The sequence below is a fragment of the Stegostoma tigrinum genome, chromosome 8 (assembly GCF_030684315.1).
Source record: "Stegostoma tigrinum isolate sSteTig4 chromosome 8, sSteTig4.hap1, whole genome shotgun sequence".
Classification (NCBI taxonomy): domain Eukaryota; kingdom Metazoa; phylum Chordata; class Chondrichthyes; order Orectolobiformes; family Stegostomatidae; genus Stegostoma; species Stegostoma tigrinum.
The window spans coordinates 5563695-5579907 of NC_081361.1; the positions used below are offsets into that span (position 1 = coordinate 5563695).

At 45.0% G+C, this 16213-nt stretch overlaps 1 pseudogene; it reads right to left on the reverse strand.

Annotated features, from left to right (window-relative positions):
- Nucleotides 1-15456: 15456 nt before the first annotated feature.
- Nucleotides 15457-15627, reverse strand: LOC125456702 (U2 spliceosomal RNA; annotated as a pseudogene).
- Nucleotides 15628-16213: the final 586 nt, after the last annotated feature.

The window sequence follows — 16213 nt, forward strand, 5'->3', positions numbered from 1 at the left end:
CTGATGGTGGACGTTGAATACATTTAGCGCCATTCACACTCTCAGTGCTTCCTCCAAGTGCTGTTCAACATGGAGTTTTTTCTTTAATTAAAATTCACTCTTGGGATGTGGAAATCGCTGGCTGGACCAGCATTTATTGCCCAGAAGGCGGTTAAGAGTCAACCACATCGCTATGGGTTTGGAGCCACATGTAGCCCAGACCAGGTAAGGATGGCAGATTTCCTTCCTGAAAGGACATAAGTGAACCAGATGGGTCTTTCCTGATAATCAGCAATGGTTTCATGGTTGTCATTAGAATCTTAATTCCAGATCGGTATTTAATCCAGATTCCACCATCTGCCATGGCAGGATTCAAACCCAGGTCCCCAGAATGTTATCTGGGTCTCTGGATTAATAATCTAGCGATAATACTACTCCCGATTTATGAACCAAGGGAGGATGGTACATGGTAATCAGCAGGAGCCATGACACTTCCAGGTGTCAGAGTCAATGTCGAGTACTCTCAGGTCAAATCAATCCAGTCAGAATACCATTGTGCTGCCACGTCTGCCGGGTCTGTCCTTGTGGGACAGGGCTTGTCTAAGGACAGTAATGGTGGGTGTCATTGTTTGTAAGGTATGATTCCATGTATAGGACGCTGTTTCTTGACTAGTCTTTGAGTCAGCTCTCAAAATTTTGCCACTAGCCCTAGATATGAGGAAGGATGAATTAGTGGGGTCGATAGGGCTGATTCTGCGGTTGTTTTTCCTAGTGCCTTGGTCGATGCCAAGTGGTCCACCCAGTTTCATTGCTTTGTTGAGATTTTGCAGTGATTTGCAACTGAGTGGCTTGCTGAGGTTGGCAAATTTCTTTCCCTGAACGACATTAGATTTTTTAAATCTGCCATTAGCAATGGTTCCATGGCAGCCAGTTGTTTCTTAATTCCAGTTTTTTTTTAAATTGAATTCAAATTCCACCATCTGCTGACATGGGATTTGAGCCCGGACTTCTGTTGTACACTTTTTAATTTTGGGTAAAAGTTAAATTCATCAGGTTTGTTCACACATATTTAAATATCTCTAACACAGGCATTGTTTCTTTGCAAAACACTGTCCTTCATTCTGTCTCCTCCATCCTCTCCTCCAACAACAAGTGAGGGAGACCCATGGAGTTTCTGTCTGTCTAAGTGAGACAATCCAATCAGCTGCCTCCCTCTCTTCCACTAGCCCACCAAACCAAATTGCCTTGCATGTTGCTCCTCGTTTTGGTCCTAAACTTACATCCTTGTCCAGTCTCGTCAAGCTTTATCAGAACGCATCCTAATCCTTTTTTCCCTATTCTCCTAAACTACAAACATTCTATGTCTCTCTGCTATCTCCTCCTCCTTCTCCTTCTCCTCCTCCTTGCCTCTTTCCCCCCCCCCCCCCCCACATGCCAGTTCAGGGATACTGTTACTTGTTCTGTCTGTTCCTCTCTTCTGGTTATGTCCTTCACACCCATTCTGTTTAAAACCAATATTTGACCTCTGTCATTTGAAAATCCCATTTCATCTCCACTCTCTTTCTTTGCTGTCTGAAATCCATGTAGTTGATGTCCCTCAAGGATCTACCCTTGGCCCATCCTGTTTCTCACCAACATACTGCCAGGAGGTGAGATCTTCCACAAGCACCGAGTTAGGTTTCGCGCATACACTACAATGTTCAGACCTAATTCTCCTTCATCACTCTCCTTTGCTCCACTGTTACTCAGTTATCAAACTGCTTTATCATGCTTCCACTATTCAAATAGCTGAAATTTCCTCCAATAACACTTTGTAATAGTTAAACACATTGCCTTCAGTTGTTAATACAAATTATTTTTCCTTACTACTGTACTGAATCCATCCCCCTCGCTGGGAACTGTTTGAGGCTGAACTGCACTCTTCTCAATAATGCTCTCATATCTGGCCTCAAGATGAACATCTTACTGTACCTGTTCTCAATCACAAATGCCAGAAATTTCAATCTCTAAAATACTCCCTCTCTCCAGCTCATTTTTGACAGAAACCCCTTACCCATGTCTGTGTTGCCTTAAACTTGATGATTCCAAAGAGAACACTCTATTCTCTGCCTTATCAAGAATCTGTTCCCACGATGGGAAATATCCCCTCAGCATTTATCCTGTCAACTCCCTTAAGAATCCTATATTTTTAATTAGATCATCTCTCAGTCTTTGAAAATCTAGTTAGTAGATTCCAGACCTGTTTAGTCTTAGCTTAAAAGATAATCCCTCCAAACCAGTGATCATCCTAATCCATCTTCTCTGAAATGCCTCCAGTGAAGTGATATATTTGCTTGAATAAGTGGATCAAAAAAGCAGCTCAGATTCCTCCAGATGTGGCCTTACCAGCAATTTGTACATTTGTCCTAAGGCATGCATTCCAAACTCTTAGACTGCAAACACCTTGACATAAGGATAACATCCCATTACCCTTCCTGATTATCTGTTGCAACTGTGCTCACTTCATGTTTCCTGCACACTTATTCCCGAGTCCTGTTGTGTTACAGTTTTCCACAGACTTTACCTTTTTAAATAACACTATATTCTTTGGTTGTCTCCTCCAAAAATGAACAACTTCACATTTTCCCACATTGTACTCCATTTGCCAACTTGTCACCCATTTAGCAATATTTCTGCATAAACTGTAACCCTCATGGAACTTGACTGTTGAGATCCTCCCTCATTCTTACCTTTTTGTTGGGAACACTGGGCAACATGACACATACGTAATTGCTGTCTTTTTAAGGGGCATTCTTTTGAATGACTGGGAGAAGCTTACTGTCCATTGTTCACAATCGGGACAACTTGTCCATCAAGCTGTGTTAGCTTTTCTGGCCCAATGTCGCATTGATGTGGCAGTGCAGCAGCACAGAAGGAAAGAAAAGGAAACAAATCCTGCTGTCTACATCTCACTAACTCTTGGCCATTCTTTGCCATGTGTCAAAGACCTGCTGTTCTGTTCAGTGACATGAAGTCCCAAGGTAGAAATTCCTAGCAACCCAAATAGATTTCCCCCTGAATCAACTACTGACCTCCACAAGGAATAATGTGTAGCAGGGACAATGCACAGTTATCCTCGGCCAGGAGGAGGGGATGTTGTGAATTTCTACCCGGACTGAGTGATGGATTTTATGAATTTGTGTCACAGGATATTACAAGTGGATTCTCATTTGGGAATCTCAATTATAACACCAAACTCTGACAGAATTACTCAATTCATCAGGACCTGGATATTTGCATTGAGTATTGTGTAAAATTCCTCTCAAATCACCCCATCCTCTCAACAGATCTTCCCTAAAACTTTCAACGTATGTCCTGTAATGCTTTTTATGATCCATTGATGAGTGTACATTTATCATCTAATGCATATCTTTTGTAAACACCTCTATCAAAGGTTTCTTCAAAATTCTTTGTTACAGGGAGAGCAATCTCAGTTTTCCCAAGCACCTGATTTCCCCAATGACTGTTTGCTGTCTATAAGGCACTCACCTGGCTTGTGTTGAAACATTTTCCACTTAGCTGCATCAGTGCAGCCCCAATGCTATTAGGAAAAAGTAGACATCCTCCAGATGAAGCAATCGTGTCCCATCCACCTCATTCAACATTCCCCTCTACACCACCGACACACAGTGGCATCACTATGCCAAAGGTAAAGTCACCATTGTCCTACCTGACCATAGGGCTGGTTTAACCTGAAGATTACCACACCCCAGGTGAGGGGAGAGGTTGAGAAGGAGAGTCCATCTATTGCAGATGGATATTCTCTAGGTACCAGCAACACCCAAATCACACGAAAGAATAATGTAAAAACAAAACCCTAACCATGCAACAAAAAACCCTCTTCCTAAAAATCATTCTGTTAAATCTCCTCTTCCCCCTATCAGGGACCCTCCCGTCCTTCTCAATGTGTGGGGGATCTTTTGGTTTGCACAGACTCAGCTAGTCTCTGTTCCAGTCTGTGATGTCATCAAGCTGTGACAATTACACTGAACCTCACTGTCTGTAAGGGTGGTAGGCACAGAGATCCTCATGACGTTTAAGACTTATTTAGGTGCACACTTGTGATGCCAACGCAGACAAGTATATCGCCCAAGTGCTGGAAAATTAGATTAGAATAGTTAGAGGTGGTGGTTTTTGACTGGCACAGGCTGGATGAGCCACAGAGCCTTTTTCTGTACTGTAGACATCTGAGGCACTTCACATAGGAAGATGCCAAACAATATTTCAAGCCATTTCAGAAAATGAGATGAGAATAAATGACTCGTGATTTGTCAGTGTTTTCAGGAGAAAAGTGAGGTATAGAGGTAAAGTGGCTTACCATGAAATTCTGGGGTCTGAAGCCCAGGAAATTGAAAGTGCCACCATCAGGTGGAGGCATAAAAATGGGGTATCATCATAAGAATTGTATTAGAGGAAAGCACATATCATTGAGATTTGTGAGGCTGGAGGATATTAGACAAGGGTTCTGAGACTGTTCCCTATTTTTGTAATCTTCTCCAATGAGGTTGGAGGAGGTTACAGAAATGGGGAAGATTGTGAGGCTGGAGGAGACTTCAAACAAGGGAGGTTTGTGAGGGTAAAGACAATTACAGAACTAAGGATGTTTGTGGGCTAGAGGAGATTACAGATAAGGTGGTTTGTGAGACTGGAGGAATCTAATTATATGGTGAGAGTTGAGGCTAGAGGGGGATTCGGACGACAGGCAGGTCGTGAGGCTGGAGAGGGATTGCAGAGATGTGAAGGGTGCTAAGCCTCGGGTGATGCTTGCAGTAGTGAAGCTTGAGGGTCATTCTCATGCTAGGGAGGATAGTGAGGTTTGGTGAGCCTCCAGGGCAGATTATCATCTAAACAGCACAGTGGTCTACTTGCAGCAGACGGAGTGCAGCAGTAATAGAAAGTACCACTTTCTCCAAATCAAATAAAAATGGGCAGTCAATATTAGTCTGTGCAGCAAAGACCACATCCCATAAGTAAATTAAAATTATGATGGGTTTCTGGTTTGGAGAGAGCTAACAGAAGTTCAGATCATTATCCATTGTAGCAATGTTTGGTAACTGCAGAATACAACATTCAGATAATTGGCAAATAATGCAGGGTGAAAATGTGAAGATTGTTTGACTCAGCAAGTTCCCAGGATCTGGAACAGTCTGAATGGCAGATGGATGCATATTTAGCAGTTATTCCCAAGCGATTTGGGATTTAACTTTTCAAGGAATGATCAAGAGGGCTGTGGACAAATGGCGGGGGAATTGGGTCAGATTTGCAGCACCTCCAGAGTGAGTGTGAAGCCTTTGACAGGGTTTCACATGGTGGAGTAATTAAAGTTAGATCGCATGTGACTCAGGAAGAGCTTGCTAATTGGAAGCAAAATTGGCTTAGTTGTAGGAGAGAACATGGTGCTGGAGGATTTTTTTCATAGTGGAGTTCTGTGACCAGCGTGTTCCACTGCAATCGGTGCAGGGTCCACTTTTGTTTCTCATTTAGATTAATGATTTGGATGAGAATTTAAGGGACAAGATTAGTAAGTTTGCAGATGATACTAGAATTTGTGATTAGCGAAGGTTATCTAAGATGACAGCAAGATCTTGATCAATTAGGTCAATGGGTTGAGTGGAAGATGAAGTTCAATTTGAATAAATGCTAGATATTGTATTTTGGTAAAATGAACAAGGGTAGGACTTGCACAGTGGATGGTTGCACCCAGGGTAGTGTTGTGGAACAGAGAAATGCTGCGATTCAGGTGGTACATAATTCTTCGAGGTTTGTGTAGACAGGGTGGTTAATAAGTTGTTTAGCACACTCGCCTTCATTGCTCAGACCTTTGAGTCTCAGTTTGGGATGTTGTATTGAGGTTGTACAGGACATTGGTTATGCTTCATGTGAGGTATTGTGTGCACTTCTGGTTGCCCTGTTACAGAAAGGATATTATTAAACTGAAGACAGTTCGGAAAAGACTTGCTGGGATGTTGCCAGGAATGGAGGGCTTGATTTTCAAAATAGATGGCCAAAACTAGGACTTTTCTCACTAGAGCTTAAGGGGTGACCTCAGAGGTTTGTAAAATCACGAGGGCATTGATGCTAATAGCAAGGGTTTTTTTCCCTAGGTTGGGTGATTTCAAGACAAGGGGGCATGTGTCCTTGGTGAGAGGAGAAAGACATATATTTAAGAAGGACATGAGGGACAATTTTATTTTTAGTTGTTTGTGTGGAACGAACTTTCAGAGGAGGTGGTGGATACAGGTACAGTCACATTGTCCTTATTCAAATGTCTTTTAAGCATATAAGAAAGGTTTAGAGGGATATGTGCCAAATGGGATCAGTTTAAGTAAAGAACTTATATTTAATATACATTTCAAAATTCCAGATTGGACTAAGGCCAACTTTGACAGTATTGGGCAAGAACTTCCAAAAGATGATCGGGAGAGGTAATATGCAGGTAAAGGAATGCTGGGAAAGTGGGAGGCCTTCAAAAATAAAATAAGGAGAGTCCAGAGACGGTATGTTCCTGTTCATGTGAAGGGCAATGCTGGTAAATGTAGGTGATACTGGATGACTGGAGAAATTGAGGCTCTGGTCAAGAAAAAGAAGGCATCATGTGTTGGGTATTGACAGGAATTGGGTCAGTCTCTAAAGTATAAAGGCAGTAGGAGTATACTCAAGGGAAATCAGGATAGCAAAAAGGAGACATAAGCTATCTTTGGCAAATAGAATTAAGGGGAATCCCAAGAGATTCTGAAACTACATTTGGGACAAAAAAGCAACTAGGGGGAAAACAGGGCCCATTTAAAGAACAAGGCTATCTGTGTGGAACTGCAGACTGAGACAGTGAATGAGTATTTCAAGTTAGTATTTACTGCAGAGAAGGATATGGAAGCTAGAGAACTTGGAGACATAAATAATGAGTCATAAAAAGTGTCCCTATTAGAGAGGTCTAGGTGCTGGATGTCTTAATGCGTAAAGGTGGATAGGTCCCTGGCACCTGATCAGGTGTTATCCATAAACCCTAGGAGAAGCTAGGGAAATAATTGCTGGCCCCCTTGCTGTGAGATTTGTATCACTGCTCGACACTGGTGAGGTGCCAGAAGACTGGGTCGCTAATGTGGTGCCATTCTTTTCAAGGAAAAGCCAGAGGACTATTGCCCATTGAGCCTGATGTCAGTGGGTAAATTGTTGGAGGGGATTCTGAGGGATAGGATTTGCATGTGTTTAGAGAAGCAAAGACTGATTCGGGATAGACAACATGGCTTTGAGTGGGAAATGAGGTCTCACTAACTTGATTGAGTTTTTTGAAGTGACAAAGAAGATTAAAGAAGGCGAAGCAGTGGACATTGTCTATTATGGACTTCAGCAAGGCATTTACCAAAGCTCCATATGATGGACTGGTTAGCAAGATTAGATCAAATGGAATCCAGGGAGAGTTAGTTATTTGAAACACAATTGGCTTGAAGGTAGGAAACCGGGTTGGGGGGTGTATTTTTTTTTCAGTCTCGAAGACTATGAACAGCAGTGTGCTGTGCAAGGATCAGTGCTGGTTCTACTACTTTTTGTCATTGATACAAATCATCTGGAATGAATATTGGAGGAATTGTTAGTAAGTGTGCAGATGACACTAAAATTGTTGGTGTAGTAGACAGAAAAGGAGTTTACCCCCAAGTACAATGGGAACTTGATCAAATGGGTCGATGGGCTGGGAGTGACAGAAATAAATTTAGCTCACATAAATGTAGAACATGGAACATAGAAAAGTACAGGCCCTTCGGCCCACGATGTTGTGCCATGGAATAATCCTAATCCAAAAATAAAATAACCTAACCTACATTCCCCTCAATTCACTGCTGCCCATGTGCATGTCCAGCAGTTGCTTAAATGTCACTAATGACTCTGCTTCCACGACTACCACTGGTAAACTATTCCATGTGCTCACAACTCTCTGGGTGAAGAACCTCCCTCTGACATCTTCTCTAAACCTTCCTCCTAACACCTTTTAAACTATGACCCTTTGTGGCAGTCAATGCTGCCCTGGGGAAAAGTCTCTGCCTATCAACTCTAGCCATGCCTCTCATTACCTTGTACACCTCGATCTTGTCACCTCTCTTCCTCCTTCTCTCCAGAGAGAAAAGTCCGAGCTCAGTCAACCTCTCCTCGTAAGACAAGCCCTCCAGTCCAGGCAGCATCCTGGTAAATCTCCTTTGCACCCTCTCCAAAGCCTCCACATCTTTCCTATAATAGGGTGACCAGAACTGGACACAGTATTCCAAGGGTGGTCTCACCAGGGTTTTGTAGAGCTGCAGTATAACCTCACAGCTCTTAAACTTGATTGCCCTATTAATGAAAGCCAAAACACCATATGCTTTCTTAACAACCTTATCCACCTGGGTGGCAACTTTGAGGGAGCTTTGAGATTGCATTTTGGTAATGAAAATCAGGGCAGGACTTAAACACTTAATGATCAGGCCCTGGGGACTGTTATGCAACAGATTCCTTGGGGTGCAGGTGCACAGTTCCTTGAAGGTGGATTGCAGGTACAAAATGTAGTGAAGATGAAGTTTGCTATGCTTGCATTTATTGGTCAGTGCATTGAATATAGGAATTGGGAGGTCATGTTATAAGCTGAGCGAGGCATTGATTATGCTGCCTTTGGAATACTATGTTCAGTTTTGGTCTTCCTGCTGAAGGAATGATGCTGTTAAACTTGACAGGGTGCAGAAAAGATTTACAAGGATGTTGCAAAAGTTGGAGGTTCTGAGATAATGGGAACTGCAGATGCTGGAGAATTCCAAGATAATAAAATGTGAGGCTGGATGAACACAACAGGCCAAGCAGCATCTCAGGAGCACAAAAGCTGACATTTCGGGCCTAGACCCTTCATCAGAGAGGGGGATGGGGAGAGGGAACTGGAATAAATAGGGAGAGAGGGGGAGGCGGACCGAAGATGGAGAGTAAAGAAGATAGGTGGGGAGGTAGGGAGGGGATAGGTCAGTCCAGGGAAGACGGACAGGTCAAGGAGGTGGGATGAGGTTAGTAGGTAGCTGGGGGTGCGGCTTGGGGTGGGAGGAAGGGATGGGTGAGAGGAAGAACCGGTTAGGGAGGCAGAGACAGGTTGGACTGGTTTTGGGATGCAGTGGGTGGAGGGGGGGGGGGGGGGGGGGAAGAGCTGGGCTGGTTGTGTGGTGCAGTGGGGGGAGGGGACGAAATGGGCTGGTTTAGGGATGCAGTAGGGGAAGGGGAGATTTTGAAACTGGTGAAGTCCACATTGATACCATATGGCTGCAGCGTTCCCAGGCGGAATATGAGTTGCTGTTCCTGCAACCTTCGGGTGGCATCATTGTGGCACTGCAGGAGGCCCATGATGGACATGTCATCTAGAGAATGGGAGGGGGAGTGGAAATGGTTTGCGACTGGGAGGTGCAGTTGTTGGTTGCGAACTGAGCAGAGGTGTTCTGCAAAGCGGTCCCCAAGCCTCCGCTTGGTTTCCCCAATGTAGAGGAAGCTGCACCGGGTACAGTGGATGCAGTATACCACATTGGCAGATGTGCAGGTGAACCTCTGCTTAATGTGGAATGTCATCTTGGGGCCTGGGTTGGGGGTGAGAGAGGAGGTGTGGGGACAGGTGTAGCATTTCCTGCGGTTGCAGGGGAAGGTGCCGGGTGTGGTGGGGTTGGAGGGCAGTGTGGAGCGAACAAGGGAGTCACAGAGAGAGTGGTCTCTCCGGAAAGCTGACAGGGGAGGGATGGAAAAATGTCTTGGGTGGTGGGGTCGGATCGTAAATGGCGGAAGTGTCGGAGGATAATGCGTTGCATCTGGAGGTTGGTAGGGTGGTGTGTGAGAACGAGGGCGATCCTCTTGGGGCGGTTGTGGCGGGGTGTGAGGGATGTGTTGCGGGGAAATACGGGAGACGCGGTCAAGGGCGTTCTCGATCACTGGGGGGAAAGTTGCGGTCCTTAAAGAACTTGGACATCTGGGATGTGCGGGAGTGGAATGTCTTATCGTGGGAGCAGATGCGGCGGAAGCGGAGGAATTGGGAATAGGGGATGGAATTTTTGCAGGAGGGTGGGTGGGAGGAGGTGTATTCTAGGTAGCTGTGTGAGTCGGTGGGCTTGAAATGGACATCAGTTACAAGCTGGTTGCCTGAGATGGAGACTGAGAGGTCCAGGAAGGTGAGGGATGTGCTGGAGATTGCCCAGGTGAACTGAATGTTGGGGTGGAAGGTGTTGGTGAAGTGGATGAACTGTTCGAGCTCCTCTGGGGAGCAAGAGGCGGCGCCGATACAGGCATCAATGTACCGGAGGAAGAGGTAGGGTTTGGGGCCTGAGATGGAGGGCCCCAGCTATGCCTGCCTCTTTGTAGGTTACGTGGAACAGTCCCTCTTCCGCACCTACACAGGCCAGTTGCAAACCATTTCCACTCCTCCTCCCATTCTCTAGATGACATGTCCATCATGGGCCTCCTGCAGTGCCACAATGATGCCACCCGAAGGTTGCAGGAATATCAACTCATATTCTGCCTGGGAACACTGCAGCCATATGGTATCAATGTGGACTTCACCATTTTCAAAATCTCCCCTTCCCCTACTGCATCCCTAAACCAGCCCAGCTCTTCTCTTCCCCCCCCCACCCCCCCCCCCCCCCCCCCCCCCCCCACCCACTGCATCCCAAAACCAGTCCACCCTGTCTCTGCCTCCCTAACCGGTTCTTCCTCTCACCCATCCCTTCCTCCCACCCCAAGCCGCACCCCCAGCTACCTACTAACCTCATCCCACCTCCTTGACCTGTCCGTCTTCCCTGGACTGACCTATCCCCTCCCTACCTCCCCACCTATCTTCTTTACTCTCCATCTTCAGTCCGCCTCCCCCTCTCTTCCCTATTTATTCCAGTTCCCTCTCGCCATCCCCCTCTGATGAAGGGTCTAGGCCCGAAACGTCAGCTTTTGTGCTCCTGAGATGCTGCTTGGCCTGCTGTGTTCATCCAGCCTGACATTTTATTATCTTGGAGGTTCTGAGCTGTAGGGAGAGGCTGAATACACTGGGGCTATTTTCCCTGGAGCACTGAAGACTGAGATGTGACTTTTATAGAGGCTAATAAAATTATGGTGGGCATAAGGTGAATGGCCAAGATTGTTTCCCAGGTAAGGGGAGACTAGAACTAAACACATTGGTTTAAGCTGAGAGGGAAAGTCTTAAAAGGGAACCAAAAGAACTGTGGATGCTGTAAATCAGAAAAAAAACAAAGTTGCTGGAAAAGCTCAGCAGGTTTGGCAGCAACTGTGGAGGAGAGAAGAGTTAATGTTTCGGGTTCTGAGGAAGGGTCACCAGACCCGAACATTAACTTTTTTTCCCTCCTCCACAGATGCTGCCAGACCTGCTCAGCTTTCCCATCAACTTTTAAGAAGAAACAAAGGGAAACTGGGTAGTGCCTATACAGAGGAACTGGTGGAAGCTGGGACAATTACAACACTTAAAAGGCATCTGGATGGGTATGTGAATAGGAAGGGTTTAGAGGAATATGGGTCAAATGCTTGCAGATGGGATGGTATTAATTTGGGATATCTGGTCAGCATGGACGACTGGGACCAAAGGGATTGTTTCGTGCTGTACAACTCTGACCAAGCATTTTTTTTGTTTTCATTTCAGATTTCCACAATTTTACTTCTCTATTCTTAACCTTTCGATCCCTCTGAAGGACTGAGTTACATATCTATACAATGCCTGTCCTTCCTCCCTGGCTCTCCCACCTCTCTCTCTTGGTGGTTTTGTGCAAACACTGACCGGATCCCTTACCTGGAGGATATTTATGAAGAATTTGTTCTAATGATCCAGCATATTCCCCAAGTGTCACTCCACAAACGTCCAGAGAATTTTTGTTTCACAATCTGTGTTCTCTTCTGGTTTCTTACTCACTGCACTTACTTTCTGTTTGGAAGTATAGTCTGCAATTGGAGAATGCAGAGATCCACATCCAGATCTGACAGTCACTTTGTTTATCACAACCCAATTATCTCAGGATTTTGAACATTGAAGGAAAAAGCAGCATTCACATTGGGGAGAAATGCACGTGGTCTGGGTCGAAGAGTCTGTGAAGATTCATCTGAAATGTCCGAACACCAGCACAGTGACACTGGGGAAAGATTGTGGAAATGTGCAGATTGCAGGAAGGAATTTCTTAATCCATCCCAGCCAGAAACTGACCACCAGAATTGCAGCAGAGAGAAACTGTTCACCTCCTCTGATTGTGGAGTGGGATTCTCTTAGTCATCAAACCTGCTGAAACACTAGGGAGTTCACGTTGGAGAGAAACCACTTGCTCGGAATGTGGGAAAGCACTCGGTCAGACAACTCAACTGCTGATACAACAGCGAATTCAGAGACAATTGACCTGTTCTGTGTGTAGGAAAAGCTTTGCTGACTCGAATTCCCCGCTGATACACCAACGAGTTCACTCTGGGGAGAGACCATTTGTGAGCTGAGTGTGGGAAGGGATTAGTTTAGTCATCCAAACTGTTAACACACCAGCGAGTTCATAAAGAACCACAGTTGAAGGATTTTGCTGTCACTCTCTCTATCAAATGAACCATGGTTTTGGGCTGTTCGTACTGATGTTGCTAATCCCTGCTCAATTAAAGGTGCTGGTATTGTGAATAAAATGTTAATAACAGTTGTGTAAGGTAGAGCTTGGAAATAGTCATGTTGTCACAACATGTTGACACATTCACACCAACTAAAGACTATCTAACTGCACAGTATGTGAAAAGGGATTTCCCAGTTCATCAGGACTGGTTAACTACCAGCAAATTTGTTGGATATATACAACAGCACAATCAAAAACCATGTGTTTTGTACTTGTTTCTGGAGATCATAGAATCCCTCCAGTGTGGAAGCAGACCATTTAGCCCATCAAGTCTGCACTGAACTTACGAAGAGTGTCTTACCCCAGACCCTGTCTGCATGAGTTTCCTCCAGGTGCTCTGGTTTCCTCCCACAGTCCAAAAATGTGCAAATTAGGTAGATTGGGCAATTTAGCATAGTCATAGTGTCTTGTGTGCAAAATGCAGGGCTAGGGTAGGGTGTGAGACTGGTTGGGATGCTCTTTGGAGGGTTTGTATGGACTGAATGGCCATCTCCCACACTAAGAATTCTATGATAATCTCGATGGCCCTTTATTTGTTAGTTATGTCTGCACACTTTTACAATGACGGATTCTATTGCTCTCCACAGACGTCTTTCAACTTTTAATAGATATTTGTTTATTGGTAACAATCTAATCTTTCATTTTGTGGATAAAAATCAAAGGAAAGTTTTAAATCCAAACAAAGGATTGGGATGAGTCATGTACTATAATCCCTGATTTGCGTTTTCCCAATCGGCTATGAAACCTGGTGACTGTTGTGACTCTGTCTGGGCTGGGTGCGGGGGTGGGGAATGCAGTCTCTTCAGCTCTTTACCTGGTGTCTGTAGCAGTGATGAATCTCATGATGAATACATAAACCAAGACATTGTGTATGTTTTCTATTTAATCTTCCATGCATCACTCCCCAGAGACTGAGAGACTGTTGTGGGGACCTAGGTTTGAATCCATCTGGAAATAAGAATCTGATGATGATGATTGTGAATCCATTGTCATTGTTGGAAAAACCCATCTTGTTCACCTATGTCCTTTTAGGGAAGGAAACTGCCATTCTTATCCAGTGATGTCATCATCCCATGAATGATTTTTTTTTTAATCAAATTTAAAAAACTCCTGCAAATATATTTATCCCTGTCTTTAATTTATTTGACAGCTGATAGTTCAAACAACTTGATGGTCACTTTCTGTTTTGATCAAGTTGTGGCCATCTCATGGTTGAAACCATAGTGGTTCTTGTAGGAACGATGCATGCTTTGACAGGTTATGAACCAGATATCAAAGCTGACCATATCCTGATGCTGTGTACCATGAAAGCAAAATTCTTCACCATCTTATTGACTTGTGTTACTATTTCAGGGAGCTATGGACGTGAACCTCCAAAACTCTTGAACACCGTGAGAATTTCATCAAACTGACCCCCAGTGGCAGGAATGGACAAGGTCAGCTTGGATTGATGAATATTATTCAGGCTAGACAAATCTACTGGAGCATTTTGAGGATGTAATTTAGTAGTGAGTGTGGCTACCTCTCTGTACTGTAAAGAGTACAGATTCCCTGATCCTGACTGCCCCAAATGGCTGACCAACAGTGTCCAAGTCCCTGGGCTGATATCGAATGATTCCTTGGACGTACTGTGTGACCATTTGGTTGAAACACGTGCATTTGTTGCCACAGTTGCTGACCAGCCCTTGACTGACTGCTGGTAACAACAGTGATAAGCTGCCTGGTTTATGCCTGCACTAAACAACCAAGCAAGACAGGAACATTGTGAGAGTTGAGACGTCAAAGTGCAAAAATGCCAGGGAAAGGCAGAGATATTGTACCAGTCCCTGAGCAGAACATGTCTCAGGTGCTGAAAAGCATGTAGAGTTCTGACAGCAAGAATGTACTTTGTGGACAGGCAATTCTGCATCTCGAGAATTGGCTTTTGGCGTAATATGCCACTGACTTGTCATTCGCAATTGTGTCCCACATCAGTGAGTCAGTAATCTGATTAAACTGACAGAACTCGACTTGAGAAAAATAAAGCAGTCACATGCACACCTGTTTGATTGGTTACTCTTGCACTCAATTGAAACACATGCCTTGTCTGTGTCATGACCTTTCCTTGCTCACAGTGTTCCAAAAATCTCTCGTTCAATACATCCAAGTCATCATTATCATCAAATTCAAAACTAGTGAATACTTCGATAGCTTTTTTTTTTCTCTGAAATGCCATTTGCAATTAGATAGTGGTGGCAGGTGATCTTCTGATGCCATGTGTGGATACTTGGGGACGGTGTTGGTGGGAAGGTGTGGCATGTACCAGGGATGAAGCAAGTTGCATTCAGAGCAAGTGCTGAACATGCAGAAAAGGAGAGATTAACAGTTACCTTGGAACAAGCATATTTGGAGAAAGTTGGGTGAAAGTACTAAGAGAAAGCACTTTGGTAGCATGCTAGCTCAGTGGTTAGCACTGCTGCCTCACAGCGCCAGGACCCGGGTTCGATTCCAGCCTTGGGCAGCTGCCTGTGTGGAGTTTGCACATTCTCCCTGTGTCTGTGTGGGTTTCCTCTGGGTGCTCTGGTTTCCTCCCACAGTCCAAAGATGTGCAGGTGAGGTGGATTGGCCAGGCTAAATTGCCTGTCAGGTTCAGGGAGGGGTAGATTAGGTGGGTTATAGGTCTGGCTGGGATGCTGTGAGGTTTGGTGTGGACCTGTTGGGCCAAAGGGCCTTGTTTCCACTGAGCAGATGCTGGAGAATCTGTGATAACAAGGCGTGGAGCTGGATGAACACAGCAGGAAAGCCCTTGATCAGCCTCGTTATAAAATTGGCTTAATGAGAGTGCACCATTCCTGGAAGCACTACAATACCAGGCTGATGCATTGAGAGGATGGACCAAGCCCCTATTCCAACTCCCAGCTCCAAAAATCAAATTAATATAAGGTCCTTAAGTAAAGGACATTAGATATTAAAGCTGATAAGAACAGTTTTTTTAATTGAAAAATATACTTTATTCATAGAATGTGCAAAAAATACATATTTATACACCGACCCAGTCATGCTAGCCGCTCCGGGTTACCCGGGGGTACGTACACCAACTAAAAGAAAAAAAACAAAGAAAAAAATCAAAACAAAGAAAAACCCTGGCAGTCGTCTCCCTGCACAGTCCCCATTGGCCCCCTGACCAGTTGGGGAAGGTGCCAGCTGGGCCCAGTTACCAGACAGGGCCCTTTTTTCTATTCTGGATAAGGGGTTTCATACGGTGGTCTTTCCCCACCGTGTCTTGGTGGCGGATGCCCCAAGCTTTAGCGTGTCCCTCAGCACATAGTCCTAGACCTTGGAGTGCGCCAGTCTGCAACACTTGGTCGGGGTCAGTTCTTTCAGCTGGAAGACCAGCAAGTTGCGGGCAGACTAAAGAGCATCTTTCACCGCATTGATGGTCCTCCCATCAGTCCCTGCATCCCCATTGCCCGGGCGAACTGCTGGACTCTCTCCGGGCTGAGGAAACCATCGGTGCTGCCGTCCGGGTCACATCCCCCTGTCTGGGGTACGGAGGCAGGAGAGTCCGGCTCTGGGTCAGGCTGAGTACATGC